This window comes from Chiloscyllium punctatum, chromosome 9 (genome assembly GCF_047496795.1).
Source record: "Chiloscyllium punctatum isolate Juve2018m chromosome 9, sChiPun1.3, whole genome shotgun sequence".
Lineage (NCBI taxonomy): Eukaryota > Metazoa > Chordata > Chondrichthyes > Orectolobiformes > Hemiscylliidae > Chiloscyllium > Chiloscyllium punctatum.
Genome location: NC_092747.1, coordinates 119,382,603 through 119,397,659, shown reverse-complemented (window position 1 = coordinate 119,397,659; position 15,057 = coordinate 119,382,603).

Sequence of the window (15,057 nt, the reverse complement as noted above, 5' to 3'; positions counted from 1 at the left end):
ACCCCACTGCACTATACACTCTCATACACACACACTCACACACAAGCAGACATACATACACACTCTTACACATGATTACACCCACATAGAACATAGATAGAACATAGAAAAGTACAGCACAGAACAGGCCCTTTGGCCCACGATGTTGTGCCGAGATTTAATCCTACTGTAAAACATAGTAACTTAACCTACGCACCCCTCAACTCACTGTTATTCATGTGCATGTCCAGCAGTTGCTTAAATGTCCCCAATGACTCTGCTTCCACCACCACAGCTGGCAACGCATTCTATGCATTCACAACTCTCTGCGTAAAGAACATACCTCTGACGTCGCCTTTATGCCTTCCTCCTAATATCTTCAAACTATGACTTCTCGTACCAGTCAATCCTGCCCTGGGGAAAAGTCTCTGGCTATTGACTTTATCTATTCCTCTACTTTGTATTCACACAGACCTTCTCTCATACACACACAAACATGCACACACACACACGACGTATACGCTGTCACACTCCCACACGCACACTCGATCAAGCACACACATTCACACTCACACACACACGACATATACATTGTCACACTCCCACAGACACACTCTATCAAGCAAACACACACACACTCTAACATGCACACACAAACACTCACCCGCTCTCCCTCTCTCCCACATATACACACAGACTCCCTCTCTCCCTCACATGCACACACACATATAAGTCTAAAGGGTGAATTTGCATTTGCAGATTTGCATTTGCAGATACATTCTATTTTGTTCAAAAAGTACACAATCTGTAGGCAGTCAGTCAATGTGACATTTTATAAGTTCCTACTTTAGAAATAGAACCAGATTGACTCAAGGATGGAATACAGTCAGATACTAACCTCACAACTTTCATTGTCAGAGCTGAGATATCATCCTTTTTTATAAAATCTTATTTCGAGACTGTGACTTGAAAGAAGATATGAGATGTACATATTAATCACTGAAACCTGCATCCCCATTCTAAGTGATTAAAGACTTGACAACAATCTTGGCTTGTTCAATACATTACATCAGTTGTATGACAATTTGATCTTTTACTATAAATTATGTGTCCAATGATCCTGCCCCACAAGCTACTTGATGAAGGAGCAGTGCTCTGAAAGCTTGGACATCTAAATAAACCTTTTGAACTATAACTTAGTTTTGTGTAATTTTTAGCTTTGTCCACCCCAGTCCAACACTGGCTCCTTCACATTAAAGAACATAATTGAGAGTTGTTGAGATGTAAACAGAAGTGTGTGACAGTTCATCATAAGTGGAAAAGGCTCACTGAGAGATAAGGAGGAAACAACCTCACAGAATGTGTAAGTACAGACACCCACAACCCTAGATACTCCAGATTGGTATCTCAAGGTGCAAGATGAATCTCAAATAAAACTTTATTGCGGCAGACATGACATATTTATCATATCTCTGCCTACAATGGCGATGCAGATTCCCAGAATTTGTCTGTAATTCTTCCTCTTTCACTTCCTAATTCTTTTCACTTCTTCTCCCTCTTTTCCCTTGACCTTCCTATTGTGACAGTTTAAGGGAAGGTGGTGAGTTTTAGGAGAGCAATGCTAGACAGTAGGGTCAGTCTGGTGGACAAGATTTGTATCCAAAACCTTTTTAAAAAAAATAGTCATTAACAAATATATTGCCTTAGATTTAACAAGACTCTTCTACAGCCACACAAAAAAAAACTTTGAGAATTGCATTTGGAAATAAGAATTGATAACAGACAACATTGTTGGGTTAGTTGACACCTAATTGATTCTCTGCTGTGGTTGGATTTTTCATTATCCTTTTTCTCACAATGCAATTTCAAATGAGGGAAGCCATTTGATGCATTACTTTTTTCTATCTAAAGGTACTACCTTTCTCGTATGAGGGTCCAAGTGTTCCTCAAATAATTCCTGCACTACTCTCTCCGACAGTTAATTCAGTATTTTATTTGTTATTTCTGTAACCAGGAAATATCTTTTAAGGTATCAAATCACTTTCCTTTACAGTTATACCAAGGTAACAACATAATCATTCGGTCAGTGTATTGAGATAAAATGTCTGCGAATGGTCAATCCAATTACAGCTGGTTTACTTTCTTAATAGGTATGCAAACAGTCTGGCCTTGTTTACTTTTTTAATCTAGAGTTGATTTAGGTCATGGATTAGTGGTGCTGGAAGAGCACAGCAGTTCAGTCAGCATCCAAGGAGCTTCGAAATCGACGTTTCGGGCAAAAGATTTCAAAGCTCCTTGGATGCTGCCTGAACTGCTGTGCTCTTCCAGCACCACTAATCCAGAATCTGGTTTCCAGCATCTGCAGTCATTGTTTTTAACTCGTTGATTTAGGTCATGTCAAGCTAGATTGAATCAATTCCATTTGAATGTGATGTCTGTTTACAGGAAAAAAATCCAGTGTTCTTATGTATATGAGTGAGTCATTTCAAATAGTCCTGTGCGCAATAGGAATGCAAACTCACATGCACAAAAGGATTATGACACAGGCAAAGCACCTTCAAGAATGATGGGAAATTAAATTCAGAGTGACAGCTCTAGTGGTCAAATTTGGATCAAATTTAGAACTGGTTCTGTGAAATTCTAGAACATAATTGTAATTCAGAGTCAACTCTGATTGCATTGATCTGTAGCTCTTGGCATTTGTCAGAATGTAATTTGGACCCTGCTCACAAAGTTATTACTTTTTCCAATTCACTCACTTTTTGCTGTTTGCTCCAGATCATTTCCTCTCTTCTGTCATTTTGAACAAAAATGACTATAGTAAGTGTTTAGTCACCCAAGTTATCCTTTGACAATGTTCTGAAACAGGTGTTAAAAATTACAGCAAAACCAAATTGCTGTGTAAAATGTACATTTTAAACAGGAAAAGTAAAGTGCTGAAATGACTCAGTATTGTCAGGTTGCATCTGTGGTGAGGGAAGCAGATGGCCTTAACTTTGGAAGGATGCGGAAGTGATGTCGGTGATCTGATAATTGGTGACAGACTTGGAGATGAGGACGTGGAGGCTCTGTCATTCTTCACAGGAATTCATTAAATAAAACTTACAGGGGGTTCACCTGACAGCTGGTCAGGTATACTACCTTGGCTGCAGAAGCCTATAACTGGGAACAAATATGGGGATCACTTGTTGTGCAGTGGTAATTTATACAGCCTACTGGTATTGTCACTAGACCACTAATCCAAAGACCCAAGAAATGTTCTGAGGACTTGAGTTTGAGTCCCGTAGATGGTGGAATTTGAATTCAATAAAAATCTGGAATTAAGATTATATTGATGATCACAAATCCATTGTTGACTGTTGGGGGAAAAACTCATCTGGTTCACTAATGTCCTTTAGGGAAGCAAGCTGTCATCCTTATCTGGTCTGGCCTACATGTGACTCCAGACCCACAACCATGTGGTTGACTCTTAACTGCTCTCTGGGTACTTAGCGTTGGGCAATAAATGCTGGTCCAGACAGTGACGCCCACATTCCATGAATGAGTAACAAACAAAGCAGTGTCCCAAACTCTGAACAATGAGGTCTGTTTTCAAGTCCCATCTGCTCCAGAGGTGAGCAATGACATTTCTGAACAGGTTGATTTGAAAATGTCTGTAGCTGGGGGCACATTAACCTTTGTTAGTTCCTCACATAACCATTCCCTGTCTCTTTTGGGATGTTGTTTAAAATGCAGCTGTAATTCATGACTTTGTTAAATAATTTGAAATGATCTGAGAGCTCACGAAGGAAACAAGAACAGAAGCGGTGATTCAGCAATTCAATTGCATTGTCAAGGTTGCACAGTCTTCTACTATTAATTCAAGGAAAGTCAGCTCAAAAGAAACCTTTATTACTTAGTAATTTGATCAATTTACTTGAGAAGTTTTTGGTCTCCCAGCACTTCCTCAGAACTATGTTGAAGTTGTGTTTAATTAAACCAGGACTCTATTGTGGTGCTAATATTAAGTGGCTAGCTTTGATGTGATGCTTTGCAGAGCTAAATATGATCTAATTGCTCTAGTCCAGGTAAGCTTTTGAACTTTGAACTAGTCAATAAAAGCTGCACCTTTGCATGAACTATAATTTAGATTTTGCTGGATGACATGGGTGACACTGTGGCTCAATGGTTAGCACGCTGCTTCACGGGACCCAGGTTCAATTCCTGCCTCAAGTGACCATCTGTATGGAGTTTGCATATTCTCCCCATGTCTGCATGGGTTTTCTCCATGCGCTCCAGTTTCCTCCCACAGTCCAAGGATGTGCAGGCTAGGTGGATTTACCATGGGAAATGTGGAGTTATGGGATTAGATTAGGGGACAGGGTCTGAGTGGGATGCCTTCAGAGGGTTGGCGTGGACTCAATGGGCTGAATTGCCTGCTTTCACACTGTAGAGATTCTTACTTTCATGAAATTGTTTCCTGGCCCAATGGCGTTTGGAATGATTGGTATGCATGCAGTTGCTCCAATTGATAATTGCATCCTAGACTTGGGGATAGAGTTGCCTTTTTGTAGTGATTTGAGCAAACGTTATACCAAATGTTCCTCTTTTTTGAGAAAATAGTTTTTTATTCTCAGACGTCTGCTCAAATTTGTACATATTTCGCCAAACATGACCCAGCGCAAAGGAGCAAACATTTAATATGCAATCCTTTCTTAAAGAAGCATTTTGCTTTAAAAATATTTGTTGACATATTCAAGAGTGCTGTTTTTAAAGAATATTCTCAGCTGAAACTGCATTTTTCATAGAAGATTAGCTTTTTTTCTGTCAATGGCAACCTTGAAACTACGTGTATGAGAGTGACTTTTCACAAAATGCTGTGCAATTCTTGTTATTTTGGGGCACAATAGTCTATCGTTTGGCAATGGTTGAAATTTCAATAAAAAGCCTGTGAATTGTTTCTATTAGTAGCTTTGCATGCAAATGATTCTGCTTAATGCTTAAATGCTGCTCAAAGTTCTGCAATTGAATCTGATTATTTGTTCCTGGCATAACCAATTTTACAGGTGGACCAAAGCCTCTCATGCAATTCATTTTATTTAACCTAACATAAAAGTTCACAGAAAATCAACTTGTGCTCAACATAATTTAGGTTCAAACTTTTGCAATCTTTGGCATGTATAAATATCGATGTCTGCAGAAAAATGCCACAAGAAGACAACACAAAAACTCAACTCTTGGTTTCTTACTTGTGAATTGTAATATGTCTACCAGGGTTAATTACCTAATGGAACTTTACGTTCCAAATTGTTTATCATTGCTGACAGAAACCCAACATGAGAATTTCACCTCGATGTGATTGTGATATTCCACACTGGGTCTGAATCTCTCTTTCTGACGCAGATCTGACAAAATGTTGTCCACTATTTCTCAGGCACAGGCTCTGATGCAGGATTCTTCTCAACAGACATAGTGCAGCACCAAAGCATCAGACCAAATCTTCACAGAATTTGTGGTCCCTTTCGAAAGCACTTGCAGTGATATTCCAGTAAGTAAGCCAAGCTTTAGGGTCCCATAGTGTCCTTGACAAGCCACTTAATGAAGATAAAGTTAAAAATCACACAACACCAGGTTATAGTCCAACAGGTTTATTTGGAAGCACTAGACTTCGGAGCGACGCTCCTTCATCAGGCAGTTGTGGAGGTTAAGATCGTACTCACAAGAACCTCCACAACAATCTGATGAAGGAGTGGCGCTCCAAAAGCTAGTGCTTCCAAATAAACCTGTTGGACTATAACGTGGTGTTGTGTGATTTTTAACTTTGTCCGCACCAGTCCAACACTAGCACCTCCAAGTCATTGTGAAAGTAAGTGAGTAAAGGGGAGAAGGTATGCGATAGAGGGGTAAAGTGCATTGGGAATCTTGGAGAGCAGGGTGGTTGGTTGGGGTTTGTGTGCGAGGTAATCTTGTATCAGGGGAGGGAGGTCAGACATCTGGAGGTGTCAGGTAGCAGTAGGAGAAGTAATCAATACATAACAGGAATCTGGAGAAGTTGTTGTGTGTCCGGGTGAAGAGAGATCAGGTGTTGTGGTGGGGGAGGGGTCCGGTGTGAGTAATTGTCTGGTCCGTTAGGAGAGTTGTGAATGGGGGAATGGTTGGTGGGGAGGGAAAGAATGAGGAACAATTTCTTTTAGTTGCCCCAGGAAATACAGCAGGTTATTCTCCCTCTATTTGTGAAGTAGTTGTGAAGTCTTGCTTCAGTTGTATAAGAGCTGGGTTTCACCACATCTGGGGGGAGTTGTGGGCAATTTTGGTCTCCTCATTTCAAGAAAAGTACATTTACCAGAGAGGGAGTGCAGTGAAACCTCACTGGACTTGTTCCCAAGATAGTAGCACTGAAATAACTCCACAGAGACCTGTATCCCATCACCAAGTCACCTTTATTTACACGTGCACAATACATGACGATGATCCAGCTCCCTCAAAGCCAGCTCTCAGGGTGAACAGAATCTCTGGCACACCTGTTCTTTTTTTTAAACCCCCACACTGCCGCCTAACTGCGGTAGAGCTTATTTTTTCCGCTGCACCCATGGTATATGTGTGCAGGTGTGAGACACAGTGAGAGACACAAAGTGCACGAATCTTTATTCAATTTCCACCACCAGGAAGATAGAAAAACACCCGAGTGGCCAGTGACAAGCACTGCCCTTGACATCAAAGGGCAATGCTGTGTGATCAAAACAGTGACGGGGAGGGTAGGGACTAAATCAAAATAGAGTTGGAGAGGGAAATAATGCACTCCACTCCCTGCGGTGCCCACCTCTCCCTGAACAACTCCAGGGTGTTGGTGGACACCGCGTGCTCCTTCTCCAAGGACACCCGGGCTCTAACGTAACCCCGGAAGAGGGGCAGGCAGTCGGCCCTAACGACTCCCTCCATGGCCCGCTGCCTGTATCTGTTTATGGCCAGTTTGGCCAGGCCCAGGAGCAGACCCACGAGGAGGTCTTCAGACCTGCCCTCCCTCCTCCGTACCGGGTGCCCGAAGATCAGGAGCGTGGGACTGAAGTGCAATCAAAATCAGAGGAGGAGGTTTTTAAGAAAATCAAAAAGGGAGTGCAAACGCCCACACCCAATATATACATGGTCCACGGACTCCACAGCGCCACAGAACAAGCAGTTGGGCTGGGAGTCCGTGAACCAAAGCAATCTGTGGTTGCAGGGGACTGCTGTGTGCAGCACCCTCCACCCCAGATCCCCAAGAGAAAGGGGGAGCACTCCCGTGTAGAGAGCCCTCCACTGGGGATCCCCACCGCCCGGTGGCAAATGGGCAATCACAGGCGTGTCCGGACAGTGGATGAGGGAGAAGAGGTGGATGGTGTGCAGCAGTAGTCTATACAGGGCCCGCCTTTTTACATCCTTAAAAGGGACAAAATTAAGATTTCGGAGGCGGTACAGGTTCTGGGGCACAGGCTCCCGCGTGAAGTACAGGACCTTGGGGCACACCTGTTCTTATCTGTCAGCCAGGGCTCCCCGATTGGACAAGATTAACAACCCCAATCAAGGAAGTTCTATTCTATGAGGTCCACCTGTCTGATCTCATTACAATCTCTACAAGTACTGTCCTATGAAGAGAGATTGGGCAAACTGGACCCGCATTTTCCAGATTTTCAAAGGAACAGATGATCTCAATAAAACATGCAAAATATTTGAACAACTAGACAGGCAAGATGAAAGGTGGGGAGTCTAGAACCAGAATACACAGTTTAAAAATAAAGTGGAAGTCACTCAAGCATGTGATGAGGAGACATTGTTTCGCTCAAAGGGTTGTGAATCTTTGGAACTCTCTTCCTCAGAGAATAGTGTAAACTCAGTCTTTGATAGTATTTAAGAAAAAGTTTGATACACTTTTGAATATTCATACTGTAAAGTGTTATGAGGATAGAGTGTGTCAAAATGTTCAATCAGCTATAAGTGTATTAAATGGTGGAGCTGAATGACCTACTCTTGTTTTGATTTACCCAGCATTCCCAGGGTAACTATTCATTGAAGCGAATCAGAACCCTTCAAATTCTCCAAATTTGACTAAGAGATGGAGAAATCTTCCAGAGGATTTTGGACTAAGGGCAAAGATCTACTGGAGGGTTAACCTTCCTAGGCAGTTCTTACACAGCCACTGAGTTGTGACTTCCTAGGGAGAAGCCTATATCTTCAATTATCCAGAAGATCTGGGTCATTTTTGCAAAAGTAAGAATGACCCAGAGATGTTTGAAATTTGTTGCTGAAGAGTAAACTATGTGAGCTGGCATGATTTGAAATTTTGAGTGATTACTTTTATTTGGGGTACAATCCTATATTAGTGACAGTTTTGGGTCACAGTACTGTTATATAAAATATTACAGCAACTGAGTTTCAAATTCACTATCTCTTGACAGGAGTTATTTCTCTTTTACTCAATTGTTTGTTTAAAAATGTTTTCCGCATGTAACATGTGCTAGGACCTCAACCAGGTTTTGTTACTTCCAGAGACAACTCAAACAACTTTGATGGCCCATTAATAAGTTTAAAATGTAAATCTGCAGAGTCATCTGCCTAAAGTCTGCTCGGAATGTGTGATTCAGGGGAATTCTTGTGTTAGAGTACCACAAAATGATCCGCAGACAAGTGTTCTAAACCCAAGTTTACTTCATTTCAATTACTTCAATTACATTTTAAATTATACAAGAGCAACCAACTTTTTTAAAAGGGACCCAAACAAACTTCATATAATTATTACTGTTCTTGCCTGCTAAACATTTTGTTTTTGAAAATAGCATGTGGCAGACAAATAATTGGAGTTGATATTGGACTTTGGACAGAAGATGCCTTTTATTTTATACTTTGCATTTGATAATGTGAAACTCTGAGATTTCTCCAATTCCTGGGTGGTTGGTATTGGAATATTTAATTCAGCCATTCCTTGATTGAATGTGCATCTGATCCATTTAAATTAAAATGAGCTAACAAGTAATTCTTTATTCCCTTATAACCAAACAGAAGATTGAAATACAGATTTGAGTGGTCAGATCTGTTTGCTGACTTTCACTGCTTTAGAAAGAAATGTATATGGCCTTGGTATTAGTTCCCATACAAAGATTGAGATAGGGTGGGGTGGGGCACAGTTAGAAATTTAAATACAGGGAGCATAAGTAAAATGAATGTAACCATTGTTTGGAGTCTTATGCGTGGAGAGGGTTCTTTATATAATCATTACCATCTTTACACCAGCTGATAGGGTCCAATGTTTTATGGTCTCCCACATTCATCAGCGACAAGTATCCCACTGTATGTCATTGCAGAGTTCAAAGATGGACTTCCAGTCTCTGACTGTCAGAGCTGTTGTCACAAAACTGACACTTTTTTTTCCTGAAAGCTGTTCCTTTTCTCAAGGATGCTATGTCTTTGGGTTTTCCCAGAGGGGTCATAAACACTTCCGGTGCCAATTAGACTGGTTTGATACAGAGATTAAAGGGTATTGCGAGGTCTTTTGTTCATATGTAAACAGATGAGACTTCAAGCCAAAGTGGTCATGTTTTAGAAGTGATCTGTATAATGAAAGTGGTGTGGTCAGCTGAGCAGTTCAGTCCAGGACTAGTTGGGAGTTCAACAGTGAACTGTGTGGAAACTCTCTCTCTCCCTCTGTTGTTATCTGTTTTAAAACCTGGTAGTCAACCTTGCTAACTTAATCTGAGCAACTTTCACTGTACACTTACTGAAACAAACTGCAAAGGTATGGTCTTGGCTGCCTGCTTAAGAATGTTTTGAGTGGTCTGGCCTAGTCCATAACAGATTGGGTGCTCATCCAGAATTTTAAACAGAGAGTAGTAGGTGCTAGTATCTTTATTTTGGGTGTTGGTTTGGTTGGGTAGACAAAGCTTGGGATAGTAATGGCTCTTTCAGTCGTCAGAAGTTTTCTGGATGTGAATGCGGTAAGTTTGCAAGTTTTGCAAAAGGTTAGTAAGACCAAGCTGCAGAAATTAGCAGAGAAGCTGGAACTGGAACTGTTTGCTTCTGTGAGGGAAGGAGAGATAATTACAACAGTAGCTCAGCATTTAAACTTGCTGGAGAGTACATCAGAATCTATAGAGATGGCAAGGATTTGATTGCAAATGAAGCCACTTGAGTTAGAAGCAAGAGATAAGGAAAGGCCAGCAGAAATACAACAGTTTGAGTTACAGTTAAAAGCAAAAGAGAGGGAAAAAGTGAGAGCAGAGAAAAAAAAGAGAGCTTTTGAACTTCAAAACTGACACTTAAAAGGAAACTCATCTTAAAAGGCTGGTGATAAAGGCTGAGGGTAAGCTTAGTGAGGAAGAGAGTGAGAATGAGCAAGCCCCTGGTAGTCAGAAGCCCAGTGTGAAACTGTTTAAGTATGTTCAAGCATTGCCTAAATTTGATGAGAAGGATGTGGAAGCTTTTTTCATCTCATTTGAAAAGGTGGCTAAACAAATGCAGTGGCCAGTGGCAATGTGGGTTTTGTTAATCCAAGCAAAGCTTGAGGGTAGGGCTAGTGAGGTATTTACATCCCTATCAGAGGAGGTATCTGGGGAGTATGAGGAGGTGAAAAAAGCCTTTTTAAGTGCATATGAGCCTGTACCAGAAACCTATAGACAATGTTTCAGGAATCTAAGGAGGGACCCAGGTCAAATCTACATTGGATTTGAAAGGATCAAACAGAGTAATTTCGATAGATGGATAAGAGCTTTAAAAATCGAGCAAACCTATGATGCCCTTAGAGAGATAATTATTTTGGAGGACTTCAAAAATTCCCTGCCTGAACTAGTGCGAACTCATGTGGAAGAGCAGAGAGTTAGAACAGCAAGGTCAGCAGCTGAAGGGGCTGATGATTATGAGCTGGTCCATAAAACTCAGTTTGGCTTCGAGGGGGACAAAGGAATTAAAAAGCCCTGGTGTTTTCATTGTAATAAAGTGGGCCACACAAAATCACGGTGATGGTGGGCCAGGAGAAAGCCAGATGTAGGAAAACCAGACAAGCCTGGGAGTTTTGTTGGACTAGTAACAAAAAGCACAAGGGAAGTTAGACAACTGCCTCAGAGTGTACACGATGATCAGAGGTTGGTTAAGGAGGAAGTGCCAGATCCGCTTAAAAAATAAATACGTGAGGGTAAAGTTTATTCACATAGGGCAGAAGTATTAAGAGACACAGGATTCTCTCAGTCTGTGATGCTGAAGGCTGAGGGACCATTGCCAGAAAAGGTACTGGTAACATGGTGAGACAATAAGTGCTCAATTATGTAAAGTGAGGCTAGAGAGTTCAAGGAAGAGTAGAGAATTTGTGGTAGGAGTACTTGATAAACTCCCAGCTCCAGGAATACAATTTGTCCTTGCAAATGATATAGCTGATTCACCGGTAGGCATGCTGCCTACTCTAGTTGAAAAACCAGTGGAGATGCAGTCAGTTGAAGAAATAATGGACGTTTATTTAGGAATTTTCCCTGATTGTGTGGTCATAAGATCACAGAGGCACAAGCTGAAGCAGGTGAGGTCAAAAGGCACAGATAAGGAAACTGACACAGCTATATCTGGGACTTTTTTTGATCAGGTAAGTGGCACAGAACGTGCAAGTATCTTTAGCTCTGCTAAGTTGATCAAGTTACAGCAGAAAGATGAGAACTTAAAACAGTTATATCAAAAGGCACATACAGAGAAGAAGAGCGAATGCTTCCCTGTGTGTTATTACTTAACAAATGATGTCTTAATGAGGAAATGGAGACCATCACATATCCAAGTAGATGAGAAATGGGCAGTGATTCATCAAATTGTTTTTCTAGTAGAGTACACAAAGGAGGTGCTGCGAGTGGCACATGAACTACCACTTGGAAGTCACTTAGGGGTGAGGAAAAGACATTTTCACTGGCCTGGTCTACTTAAGGATGTAGTTGAATCTTGCCAGATGTGTCATACATGTCAGCTAATTGGAAAACCACAGGCAGTCATAAAACCTGCACCTTTAATATGCATTTGAGAAACCTTTCACAAGAGTCTTGATTGATTGTGTAGGTCCCCTGCCTCAAATAAAAAGTAGGAATAAGTATTTATTAACAAAAATGGATGTGTCAACTAGATTTCCAATTACACAACTTCACAGCTAAAAGAATTACTTAAATTTTTTACTAGATATGCACTACCATAGAGATCCAGTCAGATCAAGGATCAAACTTCACATCCAAACTATTCAAGGATGTTATGGATAACTTGGGAATAAAACAATTAAAATCTACTGCGTACCATCCAGAATCACAGGCAGCACTAGAGAGCTGGCATGTTAGGGGCTTATGGTCAGGTTTATTCAGTTGATTGGGATAAGAGTGTTCCATTGTACTTTTTGCAATCAATGATGCACCAAATTAATTAACCAAATTCAGTCCATTTGAATTAATCATTGGTCATGAAGTAAGAGGACCATTAAAATTGATTAAGGAGAAATTAATAAGTCAGAACTCAGAGACCACCCATTTGGCCTCTGTGTCAAATTTTAGAGAACTATTAAATAGAGCTGGAGAGTTGTCTCAATGGCATTTTAAAGTATCACAGCATACAATGAAACAGGAAGCAGATAAGAAATCACAAATTCACAAATTTTGCAATTGTTCGTAAAGTACTGGTATTACTTGCAGTAACAGGTGAGCCTTTAAAAGCAAAGTTTAGTCGACCATATCAAATTGAGAGAAAAGTGAGTGAGATGAACTACTTGTTAAGGACTCCAGACAGGAAGAAATCTCACAGAGTGTGTCATGTGACTATGCTCAAAAGGTATCTTGATGGGGAAGGAAAGCAAGAGGAGACGGTGTTAATGATTACAGCAGAGAAGGAAGAACCACGTTCAGAGGATTCTGAATTGGACATTCCTCAAATCAAACTGGACAATGAGGAAGTTGTCAAAAATTGGAATAAATTATTGAGTTACCTTCCACAAGAAGATCTAAATGACCCGAAAGAGTGATTACTATCACACGGGGAGATATATGGAAATAAACTGGGGAGTACTAACCTAATTGTGCATAATGTAGAGATAGGTGATGCTCTTCTGATTAAGCAACACCCTTATCGGCATAACCCTCTAAAATTGACATGGGTTCAGAAGGAGATGGAGCACATGTTCCAAGATGGCATAATCAAAGTGAGTTACAGTGACTGGAGCTCACCCATAGTCATGGTGCCGAATCCAGATGGTACCCAACTGTTATGTGTGGGCTATCACAAAGTCAACGGCATTACAAAGACTGACACATATCCAATTCCATGGTTGGAGGACAATTCAAAAAAGTGGGACCAGCAACTTATATTTCTAAGTTGGACTTGCTCAGAGGCTACTGGCAAGTACCTCTGTCAGAGAGAGCAAAGGAAATTTCAGTTTTTGTAATGCCAAATAGACTATGTCAGTTCAAAGTCATGCCATTTGGTATGAAAAAATGCTCCAGCCACATTTCAGACAATAAGGCCATTGCCGGGTTACCCAACTGTGTGGTGTATATTGATGACCTGGTGATTTTTAGTCACCCGTGGAAGGAACATTTACAGCATTTGTCAGACTTGTTTGATCAACTTCGGAATGCAGGTTTGGTGGTAAATCTGGCTAAAAGTGAATTTGCCAAAGCCTAAGTCATCTTCCTGGGCCATGCTATTGAACATGGACAAATGGCCCCACCAGATGCAAAAACGAAAGTAATTGGGGTATTTCTCACACCGTCGATGAAAAAGCAGTACTACGGTTCCTGGGATTGAGTGGATTTTACTGAAAGTTTGTGCCGAACATTAGCAATGTGGCTGCTGCACTCACTGAATTGTTAAAAAAGGGCAAGAAGTTTTAGTGTACAGCGGACTGTCAAAAGGCATTTGACAGCCCGAATACTGTGTTAACCATTGCCCCAGTATTTGCCACGAAGCCTTCCAAGGTAGCTATCAATGCCAGTGATGTGGGTGTTGATGTGGTGCTCCTATAAGAGGATGACGAAGGAATAGAAAGACCCATCGGGTATTTTTCCAGGAAGCTAAATGCTCATCAACAGAAATACTCAACAGTGGAGGAAGAGACTTTGAGCTAGATGTTGGCATTACAACATCTCAGTGTTTATATTTCCAGCAATGCATCTGAGACAATCGTATACATTGATCACAACCCACTGACATTTGTGGGAAAATTTAGTGAGAAAAGTGCCAGACTGTTTAGATGGAGCTTATTGTTGCAGCCATTCAATGTGACAATTGTGCATGTGGCAGGTCATAAAAACATGATTGTGGATGCGTTATCAAGACTTGAATGAGATACGGAGGTGTTTGGTGATGGGTGTGCCATGGCCTGACTTTGAATGGGGTTATGCATACTTGTATGTGCAGAGTTAGTCTAGTGTATATTTGTGTTTAGATTACTAACCAGTTTGTTTTTGAAGGGTTTTCAAAATGAAAGCATCTTTTGATATTGATGGTTCATTTTGTTTTTTAAGAGGGGAGGTGTCATAAAGCTGGTCCCTTTTTTCAAAAAGCTGGTCCTTTCCTCAAGGATACTATGTCCTTCTGTTTTTTCACAGGGGTCATAAACATTCCCGGTGCTGGTTTGGTACAGAAATTAAAGGGTAATGACAGGCCTTTTTATTTTCTGTAAACAGATGAAACTTCATGCCAAAGTGGTCATGTTTTAGAAGTGACCTGTAAAAGGAAAGGGGAGTGGTCAGTTCTCTAACTGAGCAGTTCAGTCCAGAACTAGTTGGGAGTTCAACAGTGAGCTGTGTGGAAAATCTCTCTCTCCTTCTGCCCTTCTAACTTCAACCTGTAAGCATATGTTTCATTTATACTGGGTTTTAAGGGGATTTGCTTGTTGGGACTGTTGTGTATATTCAGAAGAACATAATTAAGTCTAGTTTGGATAGACTGAGTTCTGTAGGGATCCCTTATTCTGTTCTTTGTGTTTCATTGTGTAATTTTGTGAATAATTTTTTGTCTATTTTAAAACCTAGCTAACTTAATCCGGGTAATTTTCTTTGTATTCTTACCAAACCAAATTGTAAAGTTATGGTCTGAGCTGCCTGCTTAAAAATGTTTTGAATG